The following is a 21,764-nucleotide window of genomic DNA, read 5'->3' on the forward strand; positions in this document are numbered from 1 at the left end:
AAATCAACTCCGTTTTGGCAACTTTCTAGTCCCCATGTTGGACCCTACTTGCTTTCCCATTAAAAGGTCAATATAGTAGCTTTGATTACTTCCAAAAACGTGTCGTATGTCTCAAACTATCTAAAGATCAAGTTACTTCATATCCAGTTGAGTTTTATCAAAGTTGGTTTTCCATTAAATCTTAAGATATTTCCAATAGATGACATGCTCCTTCCAAAATCATCTCATATATTCTTTCGAACGCATTTGCACCCTTCCCTATGCCATATTTCCATATTTCTTCAGGGGTAAAGTTGGCATACGGATGCATCCGTAGCTGTAGAGGTAAGGTGCACCTTCAAATTTTATCATGGTATGTAATTTTGATGTAAAATGTTAAGATTATCTCAAAATCTATTTTTAAATCTAATTATAAAATTTAAATTTAAAAATTGGTTAAAATCAAGTAGATCTATAAACATATGAAAATCTTGAAAATAGACGGTATAGATAATATGTTGTAAAATGTACTATTACTGAGACTTAAAACCTTTTTATTTTTCATGGTCATACATCTCAATGTCGAGATGATCAATCAAAGGGTTTTTCAACATGAAAACTACTTTTTCCAATGGATTTTTGAGGTGCTCTGTAGTTCTACATTATAAGGTTGTATCCGTATATAAACGTTTTCCTTTCTTCATATTTCGTATTCAAGAACCTAAAGCAACATAAAAGTTTACTATTATGTTTAAAAAGTCGGCCACCTAAGCAGTTGGGAGGCCTCACAGCCTCGCACTGGGACTATTCGGCCCAATGCAAGAAAGTGTCCTTGGGCGGTCAACAAATAATCTAGGGCGGCTGACTAATCACCTAGGGCGGACTAATCGCCTAGGGCAAACTAATCTCCTAGGGCAAACTAATTGCCCAGAGCGGCTGACTAATCGGCCGACTAATCATCTTGGGAGGCCAATTAATTGCCCTGGACGACCCCTAACACCCGTGCCCCCATTCTTTTACATGATGACGGCCTATGTTACCAAGCTGCCACCCACGCGGTTCGGACCCTGGACCGCCCAGGCGGCCACCCCCGCCTTTTTTAACATTGTTTACTATTTCCATCAAGCTTCCTCAATTCAAGGTTTAACTTAACTAAACATTTCTCAGATAACTTAAAAAGGGTTTCCTTGCTAGACTATTGTGGAACCCACAATGAACACTTTCCATAGTTGTACCATCACCACAAGCGACGAGCTAGAGCATCCAATTTTCACCGAGTTTCACAAAATTACCGACATTTTATCAAAAAGTGTAAATCCTTTCCCATATTCTTAATTCATCATTAGTAAACAGCTCCAATCTACACCCCATTTGGATCAATATAACATGGAAAATGGTCTGATAGGGCTGCAACTTTAATTCAAGTGTTGAAAAACCTTTAAAATCAATCATTTCAGCATGAACATTATGATTTTAAAAAAAAATTCAAGTTTTAAAAATCATCTAAAAAAAAATTCAAGTTCTAAAAAAAAATTTCAAGTTCTAAAAAAAAAATTCAAGTTCTAAAAAAAAATTCAAGTTCTAAAAAAAATTCAAGTTTTAAAAAAAACATTATGTTGCAATAGTATTTATTGCAACAAATCATCTAGACCATCCCTTTCACTCTAAAATAAATGTTCACAAATCCACAAGATTTGTACTATTTTTTTAATTTGAAATTTTATTGTCAGTATTGAAAATTGCTTTTAGAGCCATCATGAAAATTTCCAATACCCAAAGTGCTTTTCGAATGAAAATTTACGGTGGGGCTTTATTTTGTTTTCATAAATCTTGAGCCCTATAAAAACTTCATATAAACTTACCAATGCAAGCTCAGCGACAGGCAATTTGTGCTTTATCCGTGGCTCATCTCAAACTTTTAAAGCAACAAAAAAATCCAACCCAACCTATTTGAGTCCTACTTAACACTCATAAAATTGTCACCATGAAGCTCTCCTGAGAATTACACTGCATTGGGATCAAGGTAGACCCTAAATTGCAAGTCCACTCCGAGACACACACTGGTAAATTTTCATCTGCCCTAGCCCAGCCCCAAGGCCGTAATTGGCTTGGAATGGCCCAAAATTTCGGGCCGGACCAAAAACCTGAGATCTGATCCTGGCAACATAAAGATGGCACAGTTCCTTATAATTGAACGCTTTTAAATAAACAATTTTATTCACCGAGAGATTTGAGGAAGAGAATGAGATTATGTCGAGCGCATGAGACATTTTTCAACTGTGTTTCACCAAGAGATTGAAGGACAGAGTGAGAACTTGTCAAGTGCATGAAACATTTTCAATTGTGTGAATCTTTACATGTTTTTCTTACTCCTTAACCATTTGCGCATTGTTTGTGCATAAAAGGAGGAGAGGCCATCGCCTCAACCTACTACCCGGTTTGCACCTCGACTTGCTATCTAGCAAGTTGTCTCACCACTTGTTTAGACACTGCTCGCACAAGTATGGCCCATCATACTCCTGCAGTTCCGGAAGCTTCCCATCGCTCTTGATTTCATCGCCAAAAATTGTTTGAGAGCAAGTCTTTGCCAATCAACTATTAATCTACAATGGCAAGCACCTCTTGTGTTGGGTTTATGTAGCCTTTAAAGGCCTTATGAGTTCTTGTAAAATGAAATGATATAGTAGAAGATGAACTCAGTGGAAGTGTGGTCCCTCGTGGACCATACTAAACAAACGACGGTTTGCTGATACCGATCTGTACTTAACGATCTAGGCCAGTCGGTTGAAAAAACTCATGTTATCTGCGCATGAAGAACAAACCGATGAGGGTTTATGAGTTAGCCCTTGATGAGGTAGGAGAACATGCCCGAATGAGTGAATCGAGGGACTGTGTTACCTTTGTGTGTGATGGTGGCCTACAAAGACGAGGGTCAAAGCCTCATCCATATGCCATCACACGACATGCATATTGATAGATCGTTCAGGAAAGCCAGATATCCACCTTTAGGTGAAGCGTATGCATATGCGAGAGATACCCCTATACGCCATAGAGTTGTGGTCGCATCAAATCGTGGTGACCTTAACTAGTCTCTAGGGGATGACCTGTAATCCACAGACTGGGATTGTGACCTTTTTGATTTATCAACCTGACTTTGGTGACCCGCTAATGAGCCCCTGCTTGGACTGTGAGTCATGAAAAACACTGGGTCAGTTCGATAAAGCTAGTGTGGTTTGTAGTCCATAGTTGAAGGTGGAGTACCCCGTTATTACAGATTGGATTCCTAAAACCATATAGATATTTTTCCCATCATATTAATGTAATTGTGTTCATTTATTATTGAAATGATTTTAGTTTTATTATTTGAATTTTTATGAATCTCTCGATATATTATTTGTGATTTTTGGACTTATAAAAATACGGTTATTGTTCTTACAAAGTTATAAAAATTCAAACATATATATTAAAATTGTTTTATTCAATTTTAAAAATAATATTTTTTAAAAATATTCCATGGGGGGCATAGTGCACATGAGCCCACCATGTGGCATGTGGGTGGGGGGCCCACATGTGCCACAAAAAGGTGGCACACCCCACCCTCGTTTGATTATCTTATTTGCTTTTAAGATAAGGTTAGTTTGATTTGTAGCATGGAGTCAAATCTTTGAAGGGATATATTGACCATGGCTTTATCTATTTTGTAACAAGTTTGAATTTGAATTGATATGGATCTTACCTTATTTATATTTGGTAGTATTTATCTACTTGATATTATTTGATATAACCTTATGGAATATGTGACATGGATCGTGCAATTTTATAAAATGCATGATATTTATTTTATTTAAATATATTGATAGGAAAATGGATTTTATAAAATGCATGATATTTATTTTATTTAAATATATTGATAGGAAAATGGTTTAAAGAAAGGGGGATAATGGTTCAAGCACCTTCCATAATGTTGATAGCCATCTATAGAATAGATGGCTCAGATCTCTCACCCCACAAGTCACCCTTGATCGACGGTCTATGTTCAATCTCACAAGAAGAGGCAAGCCAAAGAAAACCCTAATAAACCCTAATCTTATTCAAAAGCCTATAAACATGGATTGTCTTTACCAAAAATTCTCTACCCCTGAAAGAACCTAAGGGTTTCGGTTATGAAGTTCTTCTCTCCTATCTCTTAAATATAGATTTATCGCTAAGGGTTTTAGGGTTTGCAAAAAGAGAATTTATCTCTCTCAAACTAGGTTGTTAAGATAATTCACTTAGGGTTTGAGTTTGTGATCAAAGGGGTTCATGTTTCATTTGTGTAGCTTGGCCAAAATTTGCTTTTTCGGTTCGAGATTGAAGCTAGACCGTTAATCCCGTGCCATCGGATGGTGGTGACTCAGTGTGGGCCGTAATACGCCCGATTGAAGTAATCTCCGGCACTCTTTCTTTTGTTTCTTGCAATCTTATCTTTTATTCTCAAACATAAAGGATAGTTGTTTCAATGGGATCAAGTTGATAAGATTTTGGTTTTATTATTATGGTGATTTTATTTTGAAATTTATTTTATTATAATAAAAACCACCAATAAGTGATCTTTTGCCAAAAAGAAAGGCAAAAACAAAAATTGTATTCCTTGATAAAAGATCACATGGTCTTTCTTTCATCTTGTATGGCAAAGATGACTTTAGCATGTGGCCCTACAGGTCTTTTTTTCATCTTGTATGGCAAAGATGACCTTAGCATGTGGCCCTACAGAGGAACCTAAGGAAGATGTATGTACTTGAGCTATTTATCAATAAGGGGGTCTATAAATTTAGGGAGGTCCAAGAGGAGGAAGTCATGAAACTCATTCAAGATGTTGCGACCACCATACCATCCCAACGGTGAACATCTCCGGTCTCTGCATCTCCCTCACAAATAATGTGGTTTCCAGGGTCGATGAGTTGGTGAACATGTTCGCAGGATATAGTGTGGGGTACTTGTTCCCATCGATGGAGTCGATCATCTTCTTCACCATGACGCACCATCGCGTAAGAAATTTGTTTCGGTAATCTCCGGCACTCTTTCGGAAAAAGGGGCCACCTCCATTTCCCTCTCTTTTAATCTCCGGACCTCTTCCTTTTAAAAGAGAGGTAATCTCCGGCACTATCACGGAAAAAGGGGCCACCTCCATTTCCCTCTCAACCATGACGATGTCATGGCCATTATACTGGTTGCTGCCATCCTCATTTCTACCTCTCTTTTAATTTTTCCGCTGTCGTATATTAACTCTCTTGGGGTAAAATTGCTCTTTTTTAAGGGAGATCTATAAAAAGTTACACATAACGATTTCACCAATTAATATTTTACGAATATCTTTTACTTCAATTTCAAAATAACCATCAAAATACGCAAACATGAGATCGAATAGTTGAACAAGGGTGAAATGTCAATTGCTGAAAAGGTAAAGGTATTTTGATAAATTGCTCGTTTTTAAATTGGACGTTTAAGTTGCACTTTAAAATTATAGGAAAACAAAAAAACAAAAAAATCAACAAAAAAAAAACACATTTGAGCTTCTAAACATTTAGGGGTCGTTTTGATCCCAAGGTATCCAAAACCATGTTCTATACATGGTATCTTACATGAAAAACATATCTGTCAACTTTTTTTTGAATGTATAATCAAGAAAGAAAGTCAATTCACAGGTAGACGAAATAAATAAAAAAATTAGTTATCCAAAACATCACTTTTTGTAAGCATGAAAGAAGGAATACAATAGTATTTTCATACAACAAAGCTGCAACTTTGTTAAATACAATTAATTATACGAAAACATCCCCACAAATTAGAGAGAGGAACTTAGAGATAGTAACTATCTTAAAAGTTTAAAAAAGAGGAACTATTGAATATTTTTAGAGAGAAAAACTATTTCAATTTTTTTAGAGAGAGAAACTATATCAAATTTCAAGTTTTAGATAGATAACGTATCTTAAAATTTTATAAAGAGAAACTACATCAATTTTTAGAGAGAAAAACTATCTCAAATTTAGAGTTTTAGAGAGAGAAACTATATAATATTTTAGAGAAAAATTACCTGAAAACTTTTAAAGAGAGAAACTATACCTAGATTTTTTGAGTGAGAAAGTATATCTAATTTTAAGTTTTAGTTACAGAAAGTATCTTAAAATTTTAGAGAGCGAAAGTATCTCAAAATCTCATGTTTTAGAGAGAAAACGTATATTAGAATTTTAGAGAGAAACTATATCAAATTTTCGATAGATAAAATTCTTTAAAATTTTTAGAGAAAGAAACTATCTCAAATTTCAAGTTTTAGATAGAAAGTATTGTAAAATTTTGGAGAGTGAAACTATATAAAATTTGAGAGAGATAAACTACCTAAAATTTTTAGAGAGAGAATATCTCAAAAATTTTAGAAAGAGAAACTATCTTGAAATCTCAAATTTTAGAGAGAAAGACTATCTAAAAAAATTTAGGGAGGGAAATTATCTTTAAATTTTTATAGAGTGAAACTATCTCAAATTTTAAGTTTTAGAGAGAGAAAGTATCTTAAAATTTTAGAGAGAGTGAATGCTTAAATTTTTAGATAAAGACATTATATCAAAAATTTTAGAGAGAGAAATGATCTTAAATTTTAAGCTATCGTGAAATTTTAGAGAGAGAAACTATATCAAATTTGAGAGAGTAATTATCGTTTTTTTTATGGAGAAACCATCTCAAATTTTTAGAGAGATAAGCTATGTCAAATTTTAAGTTTAAGATAGAGAAACTATATCAAAACTTTGAGAGAGAAACAACCTAAAACTTTTTAGAGAGAGAACCATCGCAAAATTTTTAGAGAAAAAATTCATATGGAATTTCAAGTTTTAGAGAGAGAGAAAAAGTATCTTAAAATTTTTTAGAGTGAAACTCTATCAAATTTTAGAGAGAGAAACTCTCAAGATTTCTACAGAAGCTTATCTCAATTTTTAAGTTTTAGAGAGGGAAAGTATCTTAATTTTAGTGAGAGAAACTATATCAAATTTTAGAGAGAAACTACTTGACAATATTTAGAGATAGAAACTATCTCAAAATTTTTGAAGAGAGAAATTGTCAACTATGTAAAATTTCAAATTTTTAGAGAGAAAAATTATCTCAAATTTCTTGGAGAGAGAAACTATATCAAATTTTATTTTCGAAGGAGAAAACTGCCTCAAACTTTCAAGTTTGATATGTTCTCTCTATGTGTATGGACAGTAGCAAACTAAGTTATACAAACAATGATCCAAACATGAGATTTGCATAAAGTGTACCATTCAAAGCCAACCAAGTTTGACGGGTTTTGATTCAGAACATAGGTTTGTTAACCCAAAAAGCCAAACGAGCCCTTAGTTTTCACAACCCAATGATTGGAGTTTTCAATCGTATAGCGTTATTATTTTTAACGGTGTTTTCAAGCTCGGTGATGTAGACTCGGACTCGTCCCCTTCGTGAACCGAGTACCCATTTACAACTCGGGATAGGTAAGAAAAATAAAAAAATCATATAAATAAATAAAATATGGAGCTGATGTATAAAAGTTCTATATGTATTTGTGGCAAATATTTATGTGGTTTTCTTGCCATATACCCACCTTTTTTATTTTCCACGTTTTCTAGATTTTCTAACATATCTCCAACTATGAATCAATTCGTCTAAATGTATTTTTGTTTGTCTTTTTGGCGCTTTGTTTTACATTTCCTATTTTATTTGATTTTTCATTTTCTTATTTGATTTTATAATTACTTTTACTCTCTCTTTTGTTTTTTAGGGGCTTTTAGGCATGGAATCACCTAAGAACGGGACTCAAGCCAGGGCCTTTTAAAAACATTGCGTTTTAGGAGTGAATGGAGTGGATAAACTTGTTTTTGTCTTTTTGAGTTGCTAACTAGGTCCGTTCATAGAACAAAAATTTAGGGTCCTAAAAATAAAGGTGTGGTTTCGATAAGGTTACAACTTTAAATAATCCAATTAAGGCGCACCTCCAAATTTTATGATAGGATTATCTGAAAATCTATTTTCGTATCTAATTATAAAATTTTAAATCGCAAAATGGTTAAAATCAAATAGAATGGACATTCTAGACAATGTGTTGCAAGATGCACTATTTTTGGGACTCAAAATCTTTTTTTTTTTTTCATATTCATACATCTCGATGTCAAGATGATTAATTAGAAGGCTTTTCAACATTAAAACAACTTTTTCCAATGGATTTTGAGGCACATATTTGATTTTACATTTTAAGGTTGTAACTTTATATAAACTTTTTCCTAAACTTAATTTGATTTTTGTTTGTAATAAGTATTAGCATCACTTATTACAAACAAAAACTCACGTAAAAGATTATCTGCTTCCGTAGGAGCATATCTGCTTCCTAAGATTATCTAATATGCTCCTATGGAAGCAGATAATCTTTTACATGAGTTTTTGTTTGTAATAAGTGTTAGCATCACTGTGCTGCATTTATAGATACGTATGATGCCTTTTGAGGTGGATACAATTGTTGAAAAAATTAACCTTAAATTTTTGTTTTTTTCCAAACACATTCTCATTTTTATCAACCTTAATTCAGTAGTCTAATTTTTATTGGTATTAAAAAAAAATTGCAGTAAAATTTCAAAAACAATATTGCAAAGGAAATATCTAAGTTTATAAACTATCAAACTCCACTTAATCACCATGTCATGTGGATCTAAGTAGAGAATCATACGCATTTGTTTATGTAATTTAGCCGTATCCTTTTCTTTTTGAAGGGAAGGAGATTTTGTAGATCGGTGAAGCTAACTTGCCAAATCCAATAGCCCACTCCTTTCTTCTTCATTGGGTTGAATATTTGTTTCTCTGCCTTCTATTTGTCGTAGTTTTTTATTGCATGAACCGGCCAAGGACCGGTATGAGCAACTCGGAAATCGGCCGGTTCACCCAGCTTAAGTGAGCAACTCGGAAATCGGCCGGTTCGCCCAACTTAAGTGGCCAAGTCCTTGGCAGGGCAAAAATTATTAATTTTTTCTTTAAAAAATACAAAAGCATTTTAAAGAATATGAAAAACATAGTTAAATCATAAGTAAACAGAACACATCCAACTTAAGCTTATAAGTAGTGAAAAAATGGGTTTTAAAAATCTATTTGTGCTAGGGGTATTTTAAAAATTATTTGAAAAACGAAAAAAAAATATAAAAATAAATATTCATGGCCGAAACACATTCCAATCTGTGTCAAAGTGATGGAAAATTAGATTTAGACCATGGCTTAGTTCTCATTCATTAATTAGCAATGGGATTCTACTACCTTATCATCCAAAAAAATAAATTTTTTTTCCTATTTTCATAATTCTAAAGTGCAACTTAAATGTTCAATTTAAAAACGGGCAATTTATCAAAATGCGTCTAACTTTTCAACAATTTAATATTGGGTTATATAAGGGTGTTCACATTATAGAGTAATTTATCATTGTACTCAACAAAATTTGGACATATATACCTTTTACCTTGTACATGGAGCATCTTTTTAGTAAAGGTAGTGTTGGTCATTAGGAGGGATGTAACGCCATCTACATGGGATGTGACAATACCCACATGGAGTATTAAATGCCATTAAAATGATTCATGTGGATCATGTCACACTCCATATAGATGACATCACACCCCTCCTAATGATAAAAAATATCTTCATAAAAAAAATATTCCATGAACAAAACAAGGGTATTGAAGTGTCCAAAATTGTTGAATACAATGATAAATTACTCTATAGTGTGAGTACCTTAACATAGAGTAATGATTTTATAGGACCCTCCCACACTACAAGCAGAGAACCTCAATGGATCACCATTGAATTTCTATCCAAATCTCAAGATAAAATTTCAAATATCTTGATAAATATTTTTTTGTAGATGTTTGACTATCTAATAAAGATCCTTCTAGCAAATCGCTATTCTCTCTCTAAACTTGATGAAGGGAATTGATGGAAGGCTTCTTGATGAAGGGAATTGATAGAAGGTTTCTAATTCTTACCTATCAATCGCCTTCTTCCTCATACACCTCATATGCTTCTTCATGCCACTATCCTCTTCCTTGTACTGTAAATCAATTCTCTCTACCACAAACTCTCTCTCTCTTCCTTGCATTGCAAACCTTATCTTTCTGACCTAAATTCTTTTAAACTTTCCACCCCATACCAGTTCTCCTCCTCTTCCTTTAATAGCAAAACCTCCACTCTCTAACTCATATAACTCCTCAACCCCCCATTCGCATACTCAACAGTTGTCACCCATTTTCAGTCATCAGCACCATTATTCTCTCTCCTCGACACCTCTCTCTACTCCGTCAAACAACACCAATACCCACTAAGCCTCTTCCTCAACCCCAAATTTTAAGAAAAATGTATAACTTAAAGAGGATTTCAATTCAAACCAGTAACCAACTAGCCAGGATTTCAATTCAAAATAGTAACAAAAACCTAGGTTTTTAAATAAGTAACTCAGGTTTTCAATTCAAACCAACAACCTTCCAGACTCAGCTTTCTCTCTACAACGCCAAGCCCTACAACAATTTTAATTGTGATTTTCTCTCTCCTCCATTGCCGTGCTTCTCCAGAGCTCCCATCCTTCATATTCTCTTTCCCAACCACCAGTTGGGTTTATGTGGCCTTTAAAGACTTTATGAGTGTATATTGAAATACTTTTATTATAGTGAAACATAAACTCAGTGGGAGTGTGGATGGTGTTTGCTTATACCGGACTGTGTTGATCGATCTAGGTCAGTCGGTTAGAAAACCCAAGGTACCTGGGCATAAAGAATTAATCGAGGAGGATTTTGGGTTAGCTCTTGATGAGGTCGGAGCTTATGCCTAGATGAGTGAGCCGAGGGACTGTGTGACCTTTATGTGTGATGGTAGGCCTAACGGGGGCCAAAACCTCATCTATGTTCCATTACACCGCATGTATATCGATAGATCGTTCAGGAAAGCCAGATATTCACCTTTGGGTGAAGCGTATGCATGTACGAGAGATACCCTTATGCACCATAGAGTTGTAGTCGCATCAGGTCGTGGTGACCTTGATTCGTCTTTAGGGGAGGACTTGTAATCCACAAACTAAGATTGTGACCCCTTGATTCATCAACCTAACTTTGGTGACCTGCTAATGATCCCCTGCTTGGACTGTGGGTCATGGGAAACACTGGATCGGTTCGATAAAGCTTGTATAGTCTGTAGTCTACATATGGAGGTGGAGTACCCCATATTTACAGATTAAATTCCAAACCATATGGATCATTTTCCCATCATATTAATTTTATTGTGTTCATTTTATTATTGAAATGATTTTAGTTTTATTAGTTGAATTTTGTTGGATCTCTCAATATTTTAATTATGATTTTTGGACGTATAAAAATACAGTTATAGATTTTACAAAGTTGTAAAAATTCAACTATATATATTAATTCGTTTTATTTTAAAACGTTTTATAAATTCCATGGAAGCTCAAAGTGCACATGGGCCCACCATGTGACATGTGGGGAGCCCACTTGTGCCACAAAAGGATGGCACGTCCCACCCTTTGGATTCTTTGTGATCAAGGTCTTTAAGATTATGGTAATTTTGATTTGAGGCATGTGGTCAAATCTTGGAAAGGATATAGCGGCCATGGCATATTTTGTAATATGATAAGTATGCTTTAAAAGGGATATAGTCATTTGAATAGATGGTAAATATTGACTTTATCTTGTTTAAAATTTTTTGCAGTATTTATTTACTTGATAATGTTTAACATATCCTTATGGAATATGTGATATGATCATGTTATTTTTATGGAATGCATGATATCTATTTTATCTAAATATATTGATGGGAAAATGGTTTAAGAAAAGGGGGATAATAGTCCAAGCACCTTGATGGCCCATCTATGAAATGGACGGCTCAGATCTCTCAACCTACAAGTCACCTTGATCAACGGTCTAGATTTATTCTCATGAAAGAGGCAAACTATGGGAAAACCCTAAGAAACGCTTAACCTAAATATTCACTATAAATAGGGGTGCTCTCTCCCAATATCTACACAACCTCTATCTCTCTCCCATAACCTCTCTCTCACCTCTCTCTCTTAGAGGGGCACGCCCCACTCTCTCTCCTCTGAGTTTCTCTCTCTAACCCTCTCTATCTTAAAGTTTCAAGGGGGGGCCACGCCCCAACTCTAGCTACTACTCTTTTTCTCTCTAGACCTAAGAAGAAACTAAGGGTTATAGAAATTAGAGGGAAGCCTAAGTTATTTTTGGAGGTTAGGGTTTTGGGGAGAATTAAGGATGTTTACATAGTTTAGCCAAAATCAGCTTTCCCGATTAGAGATTGAAGCTAGAATCGATGTGGGGTGTAAGAAGTCCGGTTGAGGTAATCTTCGGCATCTATATCTTATACTTACTTGTTCTTTATTGCATATTCTCAAGCATAGTATTAGGTTGTATCAATGGCAGCAAGTAGTTGAGATTTATTTTATTGTTGTATTATTTATTTTGGAATTTCTATTATTTGTAATAAGACCATCTGTGAGTGATCTTGTTGCCAAAAATATAATGGGTTATTATTATAATTAAAAAAAAAATTGTATTTCCCTGACAAAAGATCACATAAGTCTTTCTTTCGTTGGTATCAGAGCTAGTTTTACTTGATTGCCATTAAGAATCTTTTCTTATTTTTGCTTGAGAATAGAAATATATGGCTGCTCCCATCTTCATCTCTGAGATCCTCAAAATCGAAAGGTTTGATGGGACCAACTTTGCTTCATGGAAAAGAAAAATCAAATTTGTGCTCTATGAAGAAAACTTGCATGAGGTACTCTTTGAGGACTGACCTCGTCGTCCAACTGACGACTCATCTCAAATAATCAAATATGAGTATGCCAATTGGAAGAGGAGGAACTTGAGATGCAACCACAATCTTTTATGTGCCATGACTTACTCGTATGCTTCTGAGTATGAGTCAATCTATAATGCAAGTGACATTTTTGATAAACTTGAAAGAGAGTACGATGAACCCTCTTTCATGAAGCAAACTATGTCTATGAGAAGGTACATTGATTTAAAAATGATAGAAGGTACCAAGTTTGCAGATCATGTGCACGTATTTCGTGCGCTAGACAGAGATTTGGAAGATGCAGGCATGAAACCCAATGAATCTATGCAAGTGATTCATTTAATTAATTCTCTTCTTAATTCATGTGATACTTTCATCTCTGCTAGAAGAAAGGCACCAAAATTGGAGGAACTCATCACGGCCATTAAATCTGAAGAAGAAAGGAAGGGTTCAAGGCAAACCATAAGGGATGCTGTGTATACGGTAAAATCTCAACCATCTTTTAAATTTAAGAATAGAAAAGAAAGAAATACTTTTGCGAAGAAAAGATATTTCAAAAGAAGAGATTTTGGAAATAAGGGAGCAAAGAGAGAGACTTGAACTTGTTTTTTTTGTAAGAAGGTGGGCCACATAGCCAATAGTTGTCGATTCAACAAATCTGGTGGAACTAACAAGGAATTTACATGTGTGGTTTTTGATTCCATACTAGCTGACCCGAAGGGAGCTTCTTGGTGTCTTGACTCGGGCGCTACGGCCCATGTCACAAACACCAAGGAAGGTTATCGTTCTTTCACTCCCATAGGGCCAAGACAACAACATATTTATATCGGAGGAAATCAAAAGACCGATGTACTTGGAGTTGGAGATTTTGAGTTGAAACTGAAGAATAGGAGCACCTCGATCCTAAAGCAAGCACTTTAGGATCAAGGTGGTCAAGAAGGGGAAAGATGTGATTATGACTGGACGACTTGTAAACGGGCTATTTACTATTTAAATAAAAGAGAACGTTGCTTATGTCTCGTCCCCTAATGAGTTAGATGCTACCCTACAGCATATGAGGTTAGGACACATTAATATCAAATGAATGGAGAGATTAAAAAGGAACCGGATTCTTCAAAATTAATAAGGGAGATTTATCGAAAGTGTGCGAGTCTTACGTGCAAGAAAAATTAATAAGAAAAAATACCACCGGGGCAAAATAGCTACTAGCATATTGAAAATCATTCGTATTGACATATGTGGACCTATGAATGTGACCACCAAAAGTGGAAAAAGATATTTTATTTCTTTTATAGATGACCACTCGCGATATGGTCATGCGTATCTTATTCATACAAAATTAGAAGCCCTAGAAAAATTCAAAGAATATAAGGCTCAGGTAGAAAATCAAACCAACCTGAAAATTAAAGTCCTTAGAACCGATAGAGGGGAGAATATTCATCTGACCATTTCAAAGAATTGTACGTTGAAAGTGGGATCATCCATCAATACACCATGTCTTATGCTCCTGAACAAAATGGTGTAGCTGAGAGAAGGAATAGGATCATAGTGGAAATGGTAAGGAGTATAATGGGCCATATAAATCTCTCATTGGAGTTTTGGGGAGAAGCCATATTAACGACATGTTACATCCTTAATCGGACTCCCACAAAAGCTGCCCCACTTACTCCTCACGAAATTTTCACAGTCGTACTCCCTCCCTTGAACACTTGAAAGTTTGGAGTTGCTCAGCCCATGTCCTTATCCCACATCAAAATAAAACCAAATTGCAACCCAAAACTGTCAAATCCATTTTCATTGGTTACGCAGATTATGGTAAGGGATATCAATTCTACAACCTTGAAACATGTGCGGTTATTGAAAGCCGCGATGCTCACTTCTTCAAGGAATAGTTCCTTGCAGCAAGGGTGAGTAGAAAACAAGCTAACTTTTATGAGGAGACCCAAAACAAGGATGTAGTTCGAGACCCTAAACCTGAAACATTTAAACCAACCCAACCTGATCCTGAACTCCCTATAGAAAGTGAACTTTTACCTGAACCAAGACGAAGTAACCGAATCAGTAGAACACCTATTTACCTATAATATTATGTCTACCTTGGAGAACATTTTGATAAGGTTGGAGAAGATCCAGATTCAGAACCTAGAACTCACCATGAAGCCTTGACCTCTCTTGAAAGGGAATACTGGGTAGAAGCCATGAAAGATGAATATGCTTCCATTAACCAAAACCATGTATGGGAATTAGTACCCCTACCTCAAAAATATGAGGCCATTGGTTGTAAGTGGATTTTCAATAAAAAGTTGAACTCTTAAGGGAAAATAGAAAAATATAAAGCTAGGTTGGTTGCAAAAGGTTTCACCCAGAAAGAATGGATAGATTATGGGGAAACTTTTTCCCCTGTTGCTAAATTTCTATCCATCTGAATCCTTATAGTTATAACAGCCCATTTTGACTTTGAGGTTTATCAAATGAATGTCAAAACAGCCTTTCTAAATAGTGATTTAGAAGAAGAAATTTACATGATCCAACCTGAGGGATTTGAGGAGAAAGGGAAAGAGAACCTAGTATGTAAACTCAATAAATCCCTTTATGGCCTAAAAAAAGCATCGCGACATTGGTATATAAAATTTCAGGTGACCAGGGTTCTCCACAAATAATGAGAATTATTGCATATATCGAAAGGTTAGTGGGAGTGATGTGGTCTTTATATCGTTATATGTGGATGATATGTTAATTGTTAGTAGCTCAATTGCCCTAGTAGTAGAGACGAAAAATTTCCTTGCACAACACTTCGATATGAAGGATCTTGGAAAAGCGTCATATGTGTTGGGCATCAAGATAATAAAAAATAAGAGAGAGAAGACTATCCAACTTTCCCAGGCAACCTACTGTAAGAGGATTTTGGAAAAGTTTGATATGAGTAAGTGTGAGCCCATGTCTAACCCAATTGACAAAAAGACGAAGCTTAGTAATAAGATGTGTCATATCAAAGACATAAATATAAGAGCCATGGAGAGAGTGTCATACATGAGTGCAGTTGAGTCCCTTATGTATGTCATGACAGGAACAAGGTCTGACTTGTCCTTTGTCATGAGTCTGGTGGGCCGTTTCCAAAGTAATTCATGAGAGGAGCATTGGAAAGCTGTAAAAAGAATTCTCAGATATTTAAAGGGCACCACGAACTATGCGCTCACATATAAAGGGGGAACTGAAATAGCAATAGAGGGATATTCAGATGCAAGCTATCTCGTGGATCCATATGATGCGAAGTCTACATCTGAGTATGTATTTATGCTTGGAGGGGGTGCAGTTTCTTGGAAGTTAAAGAAACAAGATATTGTGGCCTTGTCCACTATGGAATCCGAGTATGTGGCATGCTGTCTAGTAGCCAAGAAGGCCGTATGGATTAAGAAGTTTTTTAATCAACTTAATTTTTATCTTGTACGTTGTGAGGCAGTGCGAATTTTCTGCGACCACACTGCAGCTATTTATGTCTCTAAGGAGCCTCGGTTTCATAAGAACTTCAAGCATATTAAGCCTTCTTTTTATCACTTGAGAAATGAGATGAGATTGAAAGAGATCAAGATCAACTACATATCTACAGATTTGATGATTGCAGGCCCTCTGACAAAGGGAGTTGTCCCTAATGTGTTCATAAGACATGTGAGAGAAATGGGGATGAGAAAAAGTGAAGAAGAGAGAATGTAAGGCCTTCAAAAGTCAAATGTGAGAAGTTGGGTTTATGTGGCCTTTAAAGGCCTTATGAGTGTGTATTGAAATACTTTTATTATAGTAAAACATAAACTCAGTGGGAGTATGGTCCCTCGAGAACCATACTAAGTGAATGATGTTTGCTTATACCGGATTATGCTGATCAATCGATTAGTCAGTTGGAAAACCCAAGGTACCTGAGAATAAAGAATTAACCGATGAGGGTTTTGGGTTATCCTTTGATGAGGTCGGAGCTTATGCCTAGATGAGTGAGCCGAGGGACTGTGTGACCCTTGTGTGTGATGCTAGGCCTACTGAGACAGGGGCCAAAACCTCATCCATGTTCCTTCACACGGCATGCTTATCGATAGATCGTTTCGAAAAGCCAGATATCCACCTTTGGGTGAAGCGTATGCATGTGCAAGAGATACCCTTATGTACCATAGAGTTGTGGTCGCATCAGGTCGTAGTGACCTTAGCTCGTCTCTAGGGGAGAACATGTAATCCACATGCTAGGATTGCGCCCGTTGATTCATTGACCTAACATTGGTGACCTGCTAATGAGCCCCTGCTTGGACTATGAGCCATGGGAAACACTGGGTCGGATCGATAAAGCTTGCGTGGTTTGTAGTCCACAGTTGGAGGTGGAGTATCCCATATTTACAGATTGAATTCCTAAAACCATATGGATCATTTTCCCATCATATTAATTTAATTGTGTTCATTTTATTATTGAAATGATTTTAGTTTTATTATTTTATTAAGATTATCGTAATTTTGATTTGAGTCATGTGGTCAAATCTTGGAAAGGATATAATGGCCATGGCATATTTTGTAGTATGATAAGTATGCTTTAAAAGAGATATGATCAATTTGAATAGATGGCAAATATTGACCTTATCTTGTTTAAAATTTTTTGTAGTATTTATTTACTTGATAATGTTTAACATATCCTTATGGAATATGTGATATGATCATGCTATTTTTATGGAATGCATGATATCTATTTTATCTAAATATATTGATAGGAAAATGGTTTAAAGAAGGGGGATAATGGTCCAAGCACCTTCCATAATGTTGATGGCCCATCTATAGAATGGATGGCTCAAATCTCTCACCCCACAAGTCACCTTGATCAACGGTCTAAATTCAATCTCATGAAAGAGGTAAACTATGGGAAAACCCTAAAAAACCCTAAACCTAAATATTCACTATAAATAGGGGTGCTCTCCCCCAATCTCTACACAACTTCTCTCTCTCTCCCATAACCTCTCTCCTTCCTAAAGGGGTACGCCCCACTCTCTCTCGCCTCTGAGTTTCTCTCTCTAACCCTCTCTATCCTAAAGTTTCAAAGGGGGGTTACGCCCCATCTTTAGCTACTACTCTTTTTCTCTCTAGACCTAAAAAGAAACTAAGGGTTGTAGAAATTATAGAGAAGCCTAAGTTATTTTTGGAGGTTAGGGTTTTGTAGAGAATTAAAGGTGGTTACATAGTTTAGCCAAAATCAGCTTTCCCGATTCGAGATTGAAACTAGACCACAGATCTCGCGTCATTGGATGTGGTGACTCGGTGTGGGGTGTAAGAAGCCCGGTTGAGGTAATCTTCGGCATCTTTATCTTATACTTACATGTTCTTTATTTCATATTCTCAAGCATAGTATTAGGTTGTATCAATGGCATCAAGTAGTTGAAATTTATTTTATTGATGTGTGATTTATTTTGGAGTTTCTATTGTTTGTAATAAGACTATATGTGAGTGTTCTTGTTGCCAAAAATATAGGGGATTATTATTATTATTAAAAAAAAAAATTATATTTCTTTGACAAAAGATCACATAGGTCTTTCTTTCACCACCTCTCTATTATTCTCTCTCCTACATATGCTTTATATCTTTCTAAGAGATAGGGCTTCCGATAACAGATAGACAAAGGGGTTATCCTTTTAAAGAGGCGGCTTTCTTGAGAGAGAGAGAGAGAGAGAGAGGGTTGGAGTTTCAGTTGGTAGTGAGGGGCCTTTGCCAAAATGAAAGAGGGAGATGAGTGGAGAGAGACGCAAGGTATTGCAGGGATGAGAGAGAAAATATTTTTTTAATGAAAGAAAAAGAGGGATTCAAATTTTACCTTGACATCTGAATCCAAATCCCAAAGTGATCGACAAGGGGGTGCCATATTTGGGAGAGTCCTATAAGATCATTACTCCCCTAACATAAATATTGTACCCATGTTCAACTATTGGACCTCATGTTTACGTATTTGATAGTTATTTTGAAATTGGAGCAATAGATAGTCGTAAAATTATTAAATTGTGAATCTACCATGTGCAACTTCTAATAAATTTCCCTAAAAAAATCATCCTAGGCAGCACTTATACCCCAAGGGAGTAAGTATATGGTATCAGAAAAATTAAAAGGGAACTATAAATGAGGTTGGCACCAACCAGAGCCTTCACATTGTCATGGCTGAGAAGGAAATCAAGGCCGCCCCTTTCTTGGCTTTCAAGAAGATAGTTCACAAAGTCCTTTCTCTTCTCACCATCTTTGTGTTGTTTCAAGTGCTCCTGCACAATCCTGTCAAGGAATGCCTCCATCCACCGAAACAAATACCTTAGCGCGAGTGCGTCGCGGTGAAGAAGATGATCCATTCCCATCGACAGGAACAAGTCCCCTACAGTGTATCCTCCGAGCATGTTCGACACCTCATACACCATCTCTGCATACTAACCCACACCTTTCTCTAACTGTGCAGGATATTTTTGACGAGGGCAACCGTGGAAACCACATTATTTGTGAGGGAGAACATGAGACCGCAGATGCTCATCGTACCAGTACCAGTGGCGGTTGCAACTCAATTACACACATCTTCCTTAGGTTCCTCCAGAACACACCGTAAGGCGACAGACTGAGGTCGCCGCCGTATAAGAGGTATTTGTCATTACAGATAAGTAGTGCAACAACATGTTAGCTAGCAAGTAGAGGTTTCCATTCTTTGGGAGCCTCCAAGGACCAGGTGGTAGCTTGACGTGATGACCTCTCCTACTTTGATTCACAAATAGTTAGAGTTACTAGAAGTGCGGCGGATTCGTGCCACCAGCAGTAGGGCTGAGTCTAGTTAGAGTTACTAGAATTGTAGCGGATTCTTGCCGCCATCGGCAGGGTTGAGCAATGACAATGCACAATTTAAGAGCCAACAGAGTAGGGCATTGCACTTTGCATGGAGTTGTGCCTCATAAATTTGCTCAGCACTTTCTAATTACTCGGAAAAATCATCTTAAGAAGATGTCCATGTTCAAGTTAGTGCTCTTATCAGATTTCATTTAAAAAGATTATCACTAAAAAAAGGGCAAGAATCATCACTATTATTTTTTTCCTTATTTTTTTTTCAATCCTTTGAACCTTAATTACAAGAGTCATCACTGTTAGAGAATTTTGCGAAACATAGAAAGATTCACACAGTTGAAAATGTTTCATGTACTTAATATGATCTCACCCTCTTCTTCAATCTCCCGGTGAATAAAATTGTACCTTTGGAACTACCGAGGGCGTTCAATTATTGGGAACTTTACAAATGAAAAAAAAGAAACGGACGCCCATGTTGCAATCTTTATGTTGCTTATAGAGTTATCTGTAGAAAACAATCCACAAAAACAAGAAAGAAGAAACAAACAACACAACGCAAACATATACGTGGTTCGACAACGTGCCTACGTCCACGTGAGATGAGAACTTCTTAACTGACAATGGAGAATAGGGTTACAATAGCTTGCTTCTTCACGTATCTCTGTTCTCTCTTATTACAAAGAGATACGCGTTTTTCCCTTGACGCTAAAAAACCTCATCGCAACAATATATATCGAGTCCCAGATAGATGGTATAAATTACCAAACTACCCTATGTACAAAGATATATATCGAATCCCATGTACAGATATCCAAAATTTTTCTCGACTCCTGCAGGGACCGAGTCAACCAAGTCTGCCTACCCGAACACTCCTCCGAGCTTTTAACGGCCCTACGGAGTCGTCCTTTTGACTCAACCAAGTCTACCTGCCCGAACACTCCTTTGAACTTTTAACGGCCCTCCGGAGTCATTTTTTTTACTCCACCTTGGCAGATCTATTTCCTCATAATACAAGACATCAATCCTCAACACTGCCAATGGTGCGAGCGAAGCCTTGGTTTCTAATACTCATTTCGAGCCAATTACGGGTTTTAGGCCGGGCAAAGAAGATAACAATGAAGCTGAAAATTTATCTGCGTCCAATAACCGACAAATACAACTATGTTTAGAGAGACAAAAAATAAAAAGAAAATAAATTTACCGACAGCTAACAACCAAGAAATACAACTACGTTTTAGAGAGACAAAAAATAAAAAAAAAATTACAAAAAAAGAGTATAAATGTGGGGATCCAAGACTGCCACGCATAACAAGCACAAGAGCAAGAAAAAAAAAAAATTTCCAAAAAGCTCTCTCGCTCTCTCTAGCACGTTAACTGTTTTTTTTTTTCCATTCACCAAAAACTAACCATTACATTGCACGGTTTTTGTTGTTTATATCACAACTATCTCCAAAAGATATTCCCAATCAAAAATACACTAGGAAAAGATATGATACTTCCTAAACCAACACCCCACAAAAACGTGCTGAACTTCTAAGGGTCAACTACTCAACATTGAAATGTCGTCCAAATGTATGATTTTTTCATTCAACATCCTCGATTCATCAAGGTATAACTCCCCTAAAAATATCACCCATCTTTGATCACAAATGGCCCAAGTTTAAGTTCACCATGAACAACAATTTATCCCTATATAGCAGGCTCACAGTGAACTTGACATCACCGCTTAAGACATCCAAACTCCATGAATTTCAGGAAATGGCTTCAAAATATTATTTCAGGTCTTTCCACAAAAATCTACACCATTCAAGCACTCTTAAGTCGAAATTGTTGAGTTGACTGCGTGAGCCTATGTATATAGCTTCATAGTCCTTGAAGTGAACTTGACTTACCCTCATAGATGCATACAAACCTCCTAGAATTTGGGATACATCATAAAATGGTATTACAGGCATTTCCACAAATTTTTAGACCATTTGGTCACCGTTTATTTTAGAATGTCAAGATCGGCACAAGGCATTATCCATGGCACAGTGAACCTAAAAAAGCCCAAGTTTCCACACACCGAACTTTCTGCCTTTTTAACACATTATCATATT

General features: G+C 36.2%; 1 long non-coding RNA gene across 1 annotated transcript; it reads left to right on the forward strand.

The window, feature by feature from the left end:
• Nucleotides 1–4,694: 4,694 nt before the first annotated feature.
• LOC148781714 (uncharacterized) lies at nt 4,695–20,128 on the forward strand. Its single transcript, XR_016057795.1, has 2 exons — nt 4,695–4,872; nt 19,295–20,128. It is a non-coding gene; the product is annotated as an uncharacterized LOC148781714 (long non-coding RNA).
• Nucleotides 20,129–21,764: the final 1,636 nt, after the last annotated feature.

Source organism: Amborella trichopoda, chromosome 6 (genome assembly GCF_054954075.1).
Source record: "Amborella trichopoda isolate Santa Cruz 75 chromosome 6, AtrichopodaSantaCruz75HAP2 v2.0, whole genome shotgun sequence".
NCBI lineage: Eukaryota > Viridiplantae > Streptophyta > Magnoliopsida > Amborellales > Amborellaceae > Amborella > Amborella trichopoda.